A 13,713-nucleotide genomic window follows, 5' to 3' on the forward strand; every position below is an offset into this window, starting at 1 on the left:
AATAATGACAGACGGTTGCCTCTGATCGATCATAATCGTGCAGTTTCAAGGATAATGCCTTGAAGCGTTTCGCGGGTCTTTGCCAAGGACACGATTGCCAGCGTGCCTTTGAATAGGATTGCATCATAATCCTCGCACCTGCACGGTTCATCGCGATGTCTGACGAGGAACTTTCGCGAGAAACACGGAAAAATACGCGAGCCTCGAGCATCTTTTCTCTGAAAGACTGAATACGTTCCGGGTTTCGTCAATGGAACGGACGAATGTTGGAAATTTACAGAATTCTATTTATAGGAAGGAACTTCTTATTTCGGTTATTTGAACGCGAATTCCTATTATATGAAAGAAAAATCAACATGATAACAGCGAGAAGAATCGGTGTTCTATGCGATTAGCGCATGGACTTAAAGGATAGTGCAATGTGACTCGTAGACTTTTCATCTGTTTGCGCAAGATAGGGGAGTGGCAGGATGTAGGTTTAAAGAAAGTCGTAAATTTTGTTTAACTTTTAAATGTCAGGGGTGAAACTTCAAAGAAAAATGAAATAGAGACACTCATCCCGGTCTGATAAAACAGTAGCACATTCTACAGTGCTGCATGTATTAGATACGTACTATGTATTAGAGTGTACTTTTTCTGATCGTGACGCAGATACTATTTAGGACTTACGATCAGTATCATTTAGTTTCTCTTCTAGATTGTATTCGTTGAAAAATATTATCATCGTAACTAAAACGCATTATCTCTCTCTTTACGTTTAACAGAGAAAATCTTAGACAATGAGAATTGCACGAAACATGCGAGACACGTAACGGTTCAAGATCTATTTTGACTCGCAACGAAGACAAAACTTTCACCGGTAAAGCTACAGGCGAAAAGAAAATTGTGAGCAGGATCTGGTATTTCGAGAGAAGAGGGCTTTGTCTCTCGTAAGCCAGGAGATCCCGGTGAAAAGCGTAAATATATAGTTGGACGAGGTAAAATGAAAAACAAACTCTCCGTTTGACGTAATGCCACGTGGTAACACGCGTGATGCACATCGTTGGGGAGTCGTATCGTGTAAAAGAACGCGTTCACAGAAACGAAATTTACGAGGATCGAGGAGAGACATGTGCGCGCGGAGCTTTCTTTCGGTGGAAGTATACGGAACCAGAGAGAAGGGTGGAAAAACGTGGGAGCACCGTCAACACCCATGGTATGTGTACAGTGCATAGTGTACACGGACCCGATGCCAGAGACAAAAGAACTCGCGGGGATACGACATCGTTAAAGAACGCCTAGGAAAAAAATAACCAGCTGACGGAATAATAAACTGAAACTATCCGTACAAATACAGAGCACGACCATTAAATTCGTGGAAGAACAAATAAATGCATTCTACGAAAGCTGCAGTATTTATTCATAGTGGTGCTAGCTCCCAGTTTGTTTTTCAATAATAGCACCAGTCTTCGATTGTAAATAACTTTTTTTTTTGTACACCTGGTACGATGCACACGCTGAAATCCTATATGCAATGTAAATAGATTGCAAAGGGAAAGTGACGATCGAGACAAGCCGGTGATAAGACATTGAATTAACGGTAATTATTTCTTGTTTAGCTGTATTTTTAACGATGACGAAACGATAGAAACGAGAGAAAAGAATCGATAAAAATAGACTCGGACGATAACGCATCCACGACAAATATCATCGAAACTCGCGATCTCATTGTGTACAATTTATCGTGACATCTGCTATCTGCATAAATACACGGCAGTTAGAGCCGAAACCGTGGCCATGTAAACGATATTATAATAAACATTCTGATGAAATTTTTCGACGATTTACGTGTTCCCGTGTAATCAACTTTTCCGCTAGATACGGGAGGGCGGAGAAGAGACAGACACGATTCTTGCACAATTTCTCTTGTTTTTCAGCTTCGTTCGCATTTCGAACTAGATAAGAACGAACACGAACATTTTCGCCTTGAAACAGTTTGTCCTTCTGTCCAATCACGTACATGTACACGGATGCGTTCAGTTCGCGATCGGTTATATGCTATCGGTCGTATATGCAATTCGAAAAATAAAACATCGTAGGCGACGAACATCGCCGTGGAAACGTATACGAACACACGTGTGTCTGTCATTTGCATTTATACTATACAGATCGTATTCCGGCACCATCGTTTTATATTCGCCACAGTAAAAAAGCATACCGTTTCACCGTTTCGTCGTTTTCTTTATTATTCGACACTATAAAAAAGACACTATAAAAAAGATCTGCCTCCCCTCGCGTCAGATTAGATAACCACGATTCAATGTGATACAACGACAGTCCCTGAAAAAATCGTCGGACATAAATACGTTATTTTGCAAAAACTTGAAACTCGAACTATTCTCGAGTTAACGTCGATCGAATTTGACTGAGACATTTTTTTCAAGTATTTAAATAGAGTGAACGTTGCGCGAAGAAGCTGAAGATCGTATTTACAGACGACCACTTATTTCGTGTTATGTTAATGTCGATTGTGTCGATGTAAAAATGCCACGTTATTTTCTTCCAACTCCATCAACCCTTACCAACTGGTCGGTTATTTGGGAGCAGGCTAAAGTATGGTAAATTACAGCGTTTCCTAAGAATAAAGAAAACGTGTTTTCAATGACCTCGATTCTTCACATTTTTTTCCCCTCTTGCAGGAAAATATCGGTATTGAATTACACTGCGGCCACTATAATATTTACATGTTGGATATGCGATTGGAAAGCGGTGTGCAAACACGTTCCGTTCTATGGTAGCAAATACGAGAGAGGAACGCCACGGAAATACTCGCACTATTAGCGTTACACTATCAGCAAACAGCGGTTATTATTTTGATATGCTCGATGAAATCCATGTTTAATTAATTACATAAACTATAATAAACGATTACATTACGTTATTTGATTGATTCGAGGTGTTATTAAGTGAATATTTGAGTGAAAAAAAAAATCGCCCGAACAGGGACTCGAACCCTGGACCCTCAGATTAAAAGTCTGATGCTCTACCGACTGAGCTATCCGGGCGCTCTGGAAGAACGGTAGCTATGAACAGAACATGTTCCTCGAGTCGTATTACGACGGCTCGATATCTCGATGGTACAAAAGTATAAAAGAATATTCGCCCGAACAGGGACTCGAACCCTGGACCCTCAGATTAAAAGTCTGATGCTCTACCGACTGAGCTATCCAGGCGTTGAAAGCAACGCTTCCTACGGTATTTTAAATACACACATAACTCCTTTCAAACCAACCCCTATAATAATCTTATCTTAATAATTATAAAATTCTCATTAACTTTCTTTTCAACTAAAAATATTTTTCGTAATATGAAATCATATAGGCACCCATTAGTCATCTTTCCAGGTAGAATAAAATGTTACAATTTTAATAGCTGAATCAACGTCGACTGACTTAATGTTTATAGCGTCATGATTTATCGCGATGCATTGATCGGTGCTGGAATATAAATCGAAAGGTTCGGATATCAGAGAAAAACGTCACTTCGCAGAGGATAATTATAAACCAAGCAAGATAATATTATTTTACCCCTTCGACTCGAACAAACGCTCGTTTGCTGACGAGTTAAAAAGGAAAGGAAATAAAAATAACAAACATTTTTTCCACGCGTGTAATTGCTCACGATGGACTATTAGTCCACTTTACGATGTAGTTAGCAGTTAGAGAGACGATGAAACTAATTGCGGCGCAATCGTGGCAAAATATTAACGCACATCTTGCAGAACTTTATCTTTCTCTACGCGCGCCGATAAGGAAAAAGCGAGTCGAGGATCGTGACAGATGCGTCCGTATACCTGTTTTCTTAGCAAACAAAAGATTCTTTATAAGGATTGAGCGATTCATGTCGAGATAATTAACCGCCTACCGAGTACCATCACTCTTATATTGTCGTTTCTTCCTTGAAAAATAAAAAGGAAAAATCAACCAGTTAACAATTTTACACACAGAAAATTTGTTGTGATCGGAGTTATACATGTTCGTCGATTTAATAATTGTACAATGCCTCTCTTCTTTCCTTTACATTTTATATCAACAAAAATAGTACGAAATTTAGTTCTTTGCATTATCAATGCCGCTATAACAATGCCAATGAAGTGTAAAGGGTTAACCAAACGAATATTAACCAACCACCTAGTAACGACATAATAATATCGTTTACCTGTGGCAGCCGATCAAAGAGGCGAAATTAATTTGATCGAACAGATAGTATCGAGAAAATTGCTAACGCCAGTCCCACGGAGTGGAAAATCCGTCGACCAAAAAATCTTGGTCCACGATAAACGCAGCGAATAATCGACTTTTTCCTCTCCGTTTCTTCTTGTAAATTACACCGTTGGAAGTTTCGTTCGTCGAAACAATAATTCTTAACCTTTATTGTTAACCATAAAATAGTAATAAGATTAAACTATTGGTACTTGCTGTATTCAATCTTGGGATATCAGGACGAAATTGAAGCTCGTTTGTTGTATCAGTGAACAACGGATTATCCATTACCTAACTGTCTGCGGCTTAACTTTGGTTCCGAGACATTTTTCCACGAACTGCTTCGTAAGTTTTCCGCCACATTTCCCCCCACTATGTTAACGCCGGATTCTCCCAATCGTCGCTCGTTTCGACAAGGAAAGTTTGCAGAACGTCACGTCGTAATCACTGTAATTGATGTATGATTCCTAACAAATTACTTATTTCAGCCTCGACTTCACCGATTATCGTTGCCCTTGTTTTTAGTATTTTTGTTTTCGCGCACATACACTTGGAAAGACATTACGATACCACAATCTGTATCCTGATAACAAAGATACGAACACTGGCATGATATTATATTCCTTTTACGAAAACATCAGGAAAAATATGTTTCTATTGTTGCGATAGGAAAAAGATCGTTTCGTAGAGAGAGAGAGAGAGAAAATTGGATCTGGTAAAAGAGCTAAGAACGAGTGGAAGAATCCCCATCGTCAAACATGTATAACGCATGTATACACACCACTATTATACCACCATTCATCAAGTCGTCTAACAAGCAACAAAACCTCTAGGTTCTAAATTGTAATCCAGAACTTTCATTCCTGTTACTTTGTAGCAACCAGACAGTAAACTCGAAGTATTCAAGGAAACTGGCCAGCGGTGCATAAAAAACACGACAGAGTGTGACCGGTGTAGCGACCGGTTCGTCGTTGCAATGTTGTTTCGTGTAATTGACTTTGTTCGCAGCAGTGAACCGATTACATACTTCGAAACCCATGCTTTTTTTCTTCCATCTCGTTGTTTCTACAAGCTTTAACAACTGCCATCACAACGGACCTTTTTAGACTTTACAAAAACGAATTTCCTCACCAACCGTTGGCCAGAGCTTTGCAACGAGGGCCAAACTAATCATCCAGGAAACGCGTTACGGTTCAGGTGGTTGTATCGATTTCAGCGAATTTTTAAAGATTCGCACGGATGATTTCAACGAAATTGATGGAGAATTGAATCGTCAAAACGTTAAAGCACGCTTCATAGGTACAGTGGTTCGTGAAAATATCTCAAGCCTCACCGTAGCAAATTTTTATTTAACATCGTAATCAGACACGACTGTTGTGATTACATTGGTAAAATTTGAAGTTTGCTTGAAAACTGGAAGCTTCTAAAAAATAGTTTCCTCGTTTTTGCCGAAGAACTCGTTTAAGTTGTGTGTGTCATTTCTGGAATACATGTGTGATACGGTTGTGCGACGATTCAGGGTCGTCGTCCAGCGGAGACGAAGAGGTTTCTCGAAGAGTACGGCCTCTTGGCTTGGAGCCATTAACTTCCCGATGTGTCAAGTTCTCAATATTAGAAGTTACGCGCGGACCCACGGACCACCTTTGTTTCGTGACGATTGACGACTTCGCTTGAAATTTGCTTTCCTACGCGCCTCGAGAAAGCGCGCGTGCAATCACAGTTACACTCGCATCTAAAATAGAATCGTCATTTCTTAAGCCTGCTTTTCTCAAGCTTCCGTCTTAATCTCGATCTCTGACTTTGTTTTGGCAAACCGACAGATAAACGACGTTATAACAGAGGGTTGAGACAATCTTTAGCGTAAAATTGAAATAAGGCATGACATCAAGCACATGAACAACGATTTTCAAATATACGATTATAGTATGAAGTTCGTTTTAACCGCATATTTATTCGAAACAAACTGCAATGACTTTAAAATCAAATGGCTTTAAAATTTAAGTAAGATTTTACGATTATCTGTATACAATATACTAAGCGCTTATTTCTTGACCTATTTTTTTTTTAACAATGATGTATTCTTTTTAACGTCGACGTAATAAGAGATTGTAATATTTAAAAAATCACATGAAAATTCACAAGTTCGTGATAATTAATTCCAAAAAAAATATTGTTCCCCTAACTGCGTCATTCGTCGAAAAGAGATATGTAGTATCTGAATGAACGTAAAATCGTTAATCTCTTTCCGAGAACTTGAAATGACAAAATTTCGATTACACGTGTAATTTCCGTTTAGCGTAGTTACGAACGACCTCGTCACTGTTGCAATCGAATAAAGCAACAATGTTCCAATAATCTGGCTGCGACGCCTACGATGATGTGACACGTACTATATATTATACATATATCGTCAGGATTATGTCGTTGTTACGTACGATATTACGTTAGCAGTGCATTTCATCAAGGAACGTTGGAAGCTCGTTCTCGCGTTGGCTCATCGTCGCTTTAAACAACGATTTCCCGGCCATAACAACAGAGGAGGCCCATAGCGCAGGATACACCGCGATTCGTTAATTTATTACTGTTTATGCGACACACAGGACATCAAGTTTATCAATCGTGGTCGTGGGAAGGATGACTAGATCACTGAAGCATCGAATCAATCGTCGAAATCGACAGTTTTCCGCTGTCGTCATGTATACGTGTGTCTGAACACGTCCGCAACAATCATTCACAATAGCGACATTAACAATTGATCGATGAGCATCGACGACCTCTCGACACGAGTACAAATGAATAAACAGGGTGGTTGGTAACTGGTGGTACAAGCGGAAAGGGGATGATTCTACGCGAAAAAAGAAGTCGAAAATATGGAATAAAAATTTTTTTTTCAATATTTTTTTTTAATTTTTCCATCGAGACAACGATCTACAATGAGATCCGTTATAACGAGACGTGATAAAGTGCACGCGTACCGAGCGAAAATTCAAAGTCGATTTTCTCGAAGACAAAGCCTCGAACGAAAAATTTGTATTCTATATTTTCGACTTCTTTTTTCGCGTAGAATCCCCCCCTTTCCGCTTGTACCACCAGTTACCAACCACTCTGTATACATACTATCGATCAAGAGGTTTGAACTACTATGAATTTCATGAAATTTAAAAATTTCATCTGTTAACTGGGGAAAATGAGTTAAATCGTCGCTCGAATTTTTAATCATTGGCAAATAATACTATTAATTTAGGAATTCCCTTTTTCTTATCTGGCAACTCGTCATATCGCGAAATAGATATCTGTCGCTCATCGACCACCGGTAAAATTCGCGTGACGTGGCGAGATCTTATCGATCGTGAATCGTATCGAAGATCTATTAGAAGCTCGTAAATACGAGCTACGTCCGCGTGTACGTCGAAAAGCTCGGTGATTAACCTAGAAAACCCGATGATCGAGCATCGACCTGCGAATATACTCGCGGCAAAAGACGGGGAAAGAGCGAGACACAGAGAGGAAGAAGAAGGGGAAGCAGCCTGTTTCTAAGAATCCCAACGTGCTAGCAAGCATCCCTTGGAAGCTTGCCAGTATCAACCTATCGCAAATATAGGTAGTTAATGCCGGCTTCACACCGAATCTCTTCGATTTTGCGTGAGAAAATTCATTTTACCGAGATGTCCCTAAATCTTTTGATTCGTCCATTTTGAAATCCTTTCTTACGTATTCTGCCGTGCATCTTTTGTCTCGATATCTTCGACAGATAATTTTATGCATTTTAGCCGTAGCTAGTTCCAACATTAACAACGAGAAGCAACCTTTAAATGACATCAAATAAGGAATAATGAGTCTTTCAATTGATCGTGATAAGAGCAATATTACCGACACTCTAATATCTCTATTTTGCAGAGATTATTCGTTTAATTATTTGTCGGGCGATAAGAGAATAGATATAATTAGTCATAATTACATATCCATGTGCGTAGAATGTATTGAATCTTGCGCCAACGACTTTTCTAATTACCATCGATATCTCTACCCTTATTAATCCCTTAATTCCTTAAACCTTCGTAAACACATCAAATATTAATTATCAAGGCTATAAAATTCGACGAGTAATTCCAAGTTGCAGATAAATTCGCCAACAATTTCCGATTGAACGTGCTTCCAATTGCCAAGGTAGCCCGGCTAGCTCAGTCGGTAGAGCATGAGACTCTTAATCTCAGGGTCGTGGGTTCGAGCCCCACGTTGGGCGATAACCAGTCTTTTTTTCTTTTTCTCAGAAACACACAAAACCAACGACATGTATACCCGAGATTTAACTCCACAAGTCTATCTCGAAAGAATTAAGCATCCGATAAGGGTCGTGGGATTTTTGCACGCGCACGAAACCGAAATCGTGTCGGAAATTTTTCCCGTTTCAAGGTACAAGTCGCTCGAAGAATGTAAATAATCGAAATCTTCGCGTAATCTTATCAAAATCAACAGACTAATGGATTCGCAAAGCTACGAATGAGAGAGAGAGAGGGAGGGAAAGACGTAGAAGGGAGGAGAGGAGAAAGGGATAAAGAGGAGAGAAAAAGAGAGAGAGAGAAAGAGAGAGAGAGAGAAAGAGGGAGAAGCACATCAGATACATCACGTCGTGACAAATCCGATTTCGTTCGAACGAAATAACCAGACACGATGACGTGACGTAACGTCACCTTCGTGTAGACGAAACCACAGACAAGTTCGTAGAACGACGACGATGCGCGTCAAATTCGTTGCTTCCTTTAAATGGCTCCCTTGGTCCGGTTCCTGCATATTATCCGACAAACCCTCCTATTAGAAGTCTCCGGTGTGAATTCAAGTTTTCAAAGGCCTGCTGCCCGTGGTAGGGATTAGAGGCAAGTGAAATTCGTCGGACAGGTGCGCTCGTTGGTGGAAAAATCGTTGCGAGGGCAAAAAGAGAAGGAGAGAATAACGCGGAGAGGAGGAGGCGAGATCGAAACGTGCAGAATAGACAGGCCGAGGTGCCAGGTGTTTCTGAAAGTTATTTTCGAGTGCAGTTTCGATGAGAGTGCAGAGGGGGATAGGGCTGGTCCGCGGAGTCGTGTATTTTTAGGTGGTGCACGGCATGCGGCACACCACCGCAACGTTTCGACACGACCCGAAATAAAGTGTTTATCGAACGACACGGTAGATCGCAGCCGGCACCACAGCCTTTCGTCCCTGGCCAGCGAAAGTAGATCGGTTTACGGGACACGTACGGGAGACAATGCGTAATTAATAGCCCGTGGTTCCTTCCGTTTCCGATCGCCACTCTCTGTCTCTGTAATAACGTCGATCTAGCTGGAAACGCGTGACTCTAATTGCCGATTCCGACTGTATTGGTTGGAAAATGCGAGGGATGTGCTATGGAATATAATTGATTAGTCGAATAGTTGATTATTACATTTGGAAGAAGGAAAATAAAATGAATAGGATGATGATGGATGGATTTAAATCTATCGATTTAAGAGATAAAATTCTTCGATTGCTAAAGAAATATTCATGAATAATTAATCGAGATTGGAAATAAAAGTGTGGAGTACTCCAATTGCGTGCTACCTATACCGATACGTTCGATTTTTATAGTTTGGCAAACAGAACGGCCATTTATTAACCAAATGATTGATACAAACTCCGAATATGTATCCTATATACAATGTACATTTCTAATCGTTGTTTACCCAAGTCTGTTACTGATTACAATACGTAATCATCACCTTAATAGCCACCTTGATAACGCTGTTTTCTTGTCGTGCACCGATTATGAGAGTACAAAGTAACAGTCTAAGATTAACTCGAACACCGTCGCGATTAAGTAGTCTAGCTAATAATGCTCGTGACTTATACATAGCTCGAGCAGTTATAACTTTCATACTATACACGTAAGAAGAAAACACGCGGATATTTCGGTTTATAGATCGATTGGTAGAACAAGACGAAATTGTGTATGAAGCGGAACAGCTATGTTTACGATACGAAACGGTTGAAATCGAAAAAAGTAAGAGAACGAAACAGAGAAGACGATCTGCCAGAGAAGAAAAATTTCACGCGTGTGTCTCGTTCGATCCCCCCAAGAGACACAGGAGATAAAATATCAAGAGTACGTTGGAGTAAAAAATGATTTTGCTTCGATAAAGAGTGTTGGCGTACTTTATACTGGATTTATCGCGGATTGGCAGATTTCATAGGCGAGAGGAACCTGGCGGGTGAGTGCCAATGGGGGCCACCACGGAATGGACACGTGATAATGCCAACAGGGAGTGTAGGTAAACGCACGTGCGACACGCAAAGACGAGCGACGAGAACGCGGCATCCAAAGTAGTGAGACGCGTTATAAACGCGTCCGAGTACAGCTATTTTGCGACTGGCCTAATTCTGACGTGGGAGACTGTTTGCCGACGGATTTTCGTCGAATTAAATTCGGATAAATGTCTATCTACCTACGTAATATATACAGTCGTAGAAGAATTCTACGTTACATTTACAATTTCAGTTCCGTCACTTTTGTATTTATCTACAAATACAATAACTTACTAGCTAATAATTGAAAAGCTATTACAAGATAGATTGCAGACTACAGAGTTTTATCACGTAAACAGCTTTTACGATCTTACGTCGAAGAAGAGAAAGCTCTAGTTCGTTTGATTACATTTTTTTTAATTTTGTGCAGAACTTGACTCGTTGTATTATCAAACTTTTCCTTATTACGTACGACAATTTCTTACCGCAACTAACTCGTATAATTACTAACTTACAATATTCCCCAAAAATATTTATTCAATAGAAGCAGGTCCATTAAGTAGTTTGTAAACAACAACCAGTCCACGTTAATGGTAGTAACACAAACAATCTTAAATTTCAATGTTTGAACAAAATAAATAACGTAGTAAAAGCATCCACCTGAACAACCAAGAAATAGCTGCCAACAAGCTCGAAAACAGTCGAGTAACTCAAGGGACGGTAATAAATTCGCAAGATGTCTACTTTTGAGGACAGCTCGCGAATTCACCCGCAAGATTTAACCGCGGGGCTGAATGATTCGTGGAATCTTCGGTATTTGTTTTAAATAGAACGCAGCCTGAAAATAGTCGATATGTTATTCGAATAAGTCTGTATAGCGCCCGGTCACTAACGTAACGAGGGCTTTCCGTTCCGTGATCCTGTTGGATGGACTCCATTGTCGCGTATATTCGGCCCTTGCCGTCTGAGAAATTGTGCTGCTGAAATATTGCACGGCACGTTTCCAAAACTCGAATGCGCGCGTATTCGCGTGTACTCTCAAAAAGCATCGCGTCACACGCATACGCGACTACCGACAACAAGCAAAACACGCTGCGTAATAATAGAACCGAGGAAGATTGATTGATTTTCGACTCGTTTAGGGACCTATCGGTGCCATAAATCGATATAAAGTAACTCACGAAAGTATTTCAACCATTACCAAGACTTTTTCTGAACCTATATATTATATTATATGTAATATATTATACGTAATTTATTATAATCATTATATGTAATTTATTATATGTAATTTATTATATGTAATATAATATACCTATATATTATATTACACGAGCTTCTCAGAAGTCAAACATAGGTACACGAATAACGTTCAATTCTCAAAGAGCAAATTACTTGCTTCAAAAATTATTTCGTTCATTGCATAATAGCAGATTTAAAAAAATATCGTTTGCGAAATCAGCACTTTTTTTTGCTTTTCAATTTATGAAATTGCTCGATCGTCTTCTGAATGGCTCGTGTATTCGCAAAAACTTCCTACGATGACCAAAAAATACTCTTGCATAGGTTCGACATTGCTGCACATTCGAAAAGGCACTGCACGTGGTCGAAAATTCGATTAGTCATAATGCAGCAGCGTATGAATCATAGTTGCAGTTGTTTCACGCTCTTCTAATCGCGGCTATAAAACGAAACATGTCGAAAAAAAAAAAATGAAAAATAAAAGATTCACAGAGGAAAGAAGGAGGAGCGGTATTCGGTTGGTTACCAGCGACCGAGTGACTCATCGGCAACAACTCTTCTTCGCGCAATGTTATTTCAGCGTCGACCGAGCGAAATGATAGGAGTGAAAGTGCTATTAACGCGATGCGTATCGCTCGATACAATTGTTAATTAACCACGCCAGCGTCGACCGGCCGCGCTTCGTGTGCGGCTGCAAAAAAATCCATCTGAGTCACTTTTAATTGGGAAAAGCCGGTCGACGAATCGATCTCTCCACGGTCCTTCGTTGCCGTTCTTCACGCGAATTTTTCTGCTACGTTGAAGAAATTTTACGCGAATCTCACGAACGATCGAAACACTCAGAAATTCGATCGTTAAGTCGATATGACAGTGATAAAAGTTTTTCAAACGTTGAAATACTTCCGTGTAAGCTACTGTATGATTCATTACTGATTCTTAATCTTAGGACTATCGTTCAAAATATGCGGACACAAAATTACACAAGTACACATACAACTGTTGCAATATGCGATGTTCTACTTATTTTGAGCAATTTAATTGATCAAGAATCGTCGCGTCGTTTAAATGCTCTTTTAGAAACAAGTTGTTAATGTGCGATACATCATGACTTGTGTTTACTTCGATTTTGTTGGCAATCTAAAGCGAACTGTTGGCTAAGGTAGTTCGAGTACTCAGAAATTAGCACTATTTTAACCGTAATTGTTCGATTTCGCCGATGCAACTCGATGTGTACGTTGTTTTCGTATAGCGTGTGTTTGACGTCAAGAGACTGTTTGAAAATACGATCCATTTAAGCGCTTCAAAATACATTCCACTTGACTCGAGATTTCAAACATAATATCTATACTTTCGAACGCCTCGTAAAGTTTAGAAGATTTATAGGTTATTATTCTGGTACAATAGCCAATATGTGCTGTAATATTTCCTTTTTCGTTTCATAATTGCAGCCAATCTTTTTTAACATCTACTCATGTAAACAACGTAAAAAATTATCATAACATGTTTCGTTCATAATTACAGATCACGTAATAAGGTCTCAAGTTTCTTTTACCATTTTATTAAATCAGAATCTTTACTGTGTATCTCTGAATAAAACGCGTTAAAAGTTTCTTCGCGTTGTTTCGCTATTCTATACATTTTCATTATTTTCTCGACGGTGCGAATAATTTCTGTGTATGTAAATGTATGTGATTGTATATCTCTACGACTTATATCGTACCCATGTGGATGCAACGTTTTTTTAACTCGACATGGAATTTGGAACGCAATAAGAATGCCTACGTAAATCAATAAGACGATATATCGATAAGAAAATGTAATAAAAATTAGAAAACACGTAACTTTCGAGTTACAGCATTATAGAAGCGTCACAGAACGAAATATCAGGAGATAGATGAAAAATGTGCAGAGAATCACGCGAGATCCTAAACCCGGGCAGTGGGTAATTATAATCTGCCGTCATCCTGACGAA

The 13,713-nt window shown here is 39.5% G+C and overlaps 1 protein-coding gene and 3 non-coding genes across 5 annotated transcripts in view; 1 reads left to right on the plus strand and 3 right to left on the minus strand.

Moving 5' to 3' along the window:
• LOC100748348 (sestrin-1) overlaps window positions 1-13,713 on the minus strand; it is a 153,869-nt gene that overhangs the window by 62,411 nt on the left and 77,745 nt on the right. The gene's annotated exons all lie outside the window — the stretch shown is intronic.
• TRNAK-UUU lies at window positions 2,972-3,044 on the minus strand. The gene has a single exon. It is a non-coding gene; the product is annotated as a tRNA-Lys (tRNA).
• TRNAK-UUU lies at window positions 3,140-3,212 on the minus strand. The gene has a single exon. It is a non-coding gene; the product is annotated as a tRNA-Lys (tRNA).
• Window positions 8,412-8,484, plus strand: TRNAK-CUU. The gene has a single exon. It is a non-coding gene; the product is annotated as a tRNA-Lys (tRNA).

This window comes from Bombus impatiens, unplaced genomic scaffold, assembly GCF_000188095.3.
Source record: "Bombus impatiens unplaced genomic scaffold, BIMP_2.2 scf_1060, whole genome shotgun sequence".
Classification (NCBI taxonomy): Eukaryota; Metazoa; Arthropoda; class Insecta; order Hymenoptera; family Apidae; genus Bombus; species Bombus impatiens.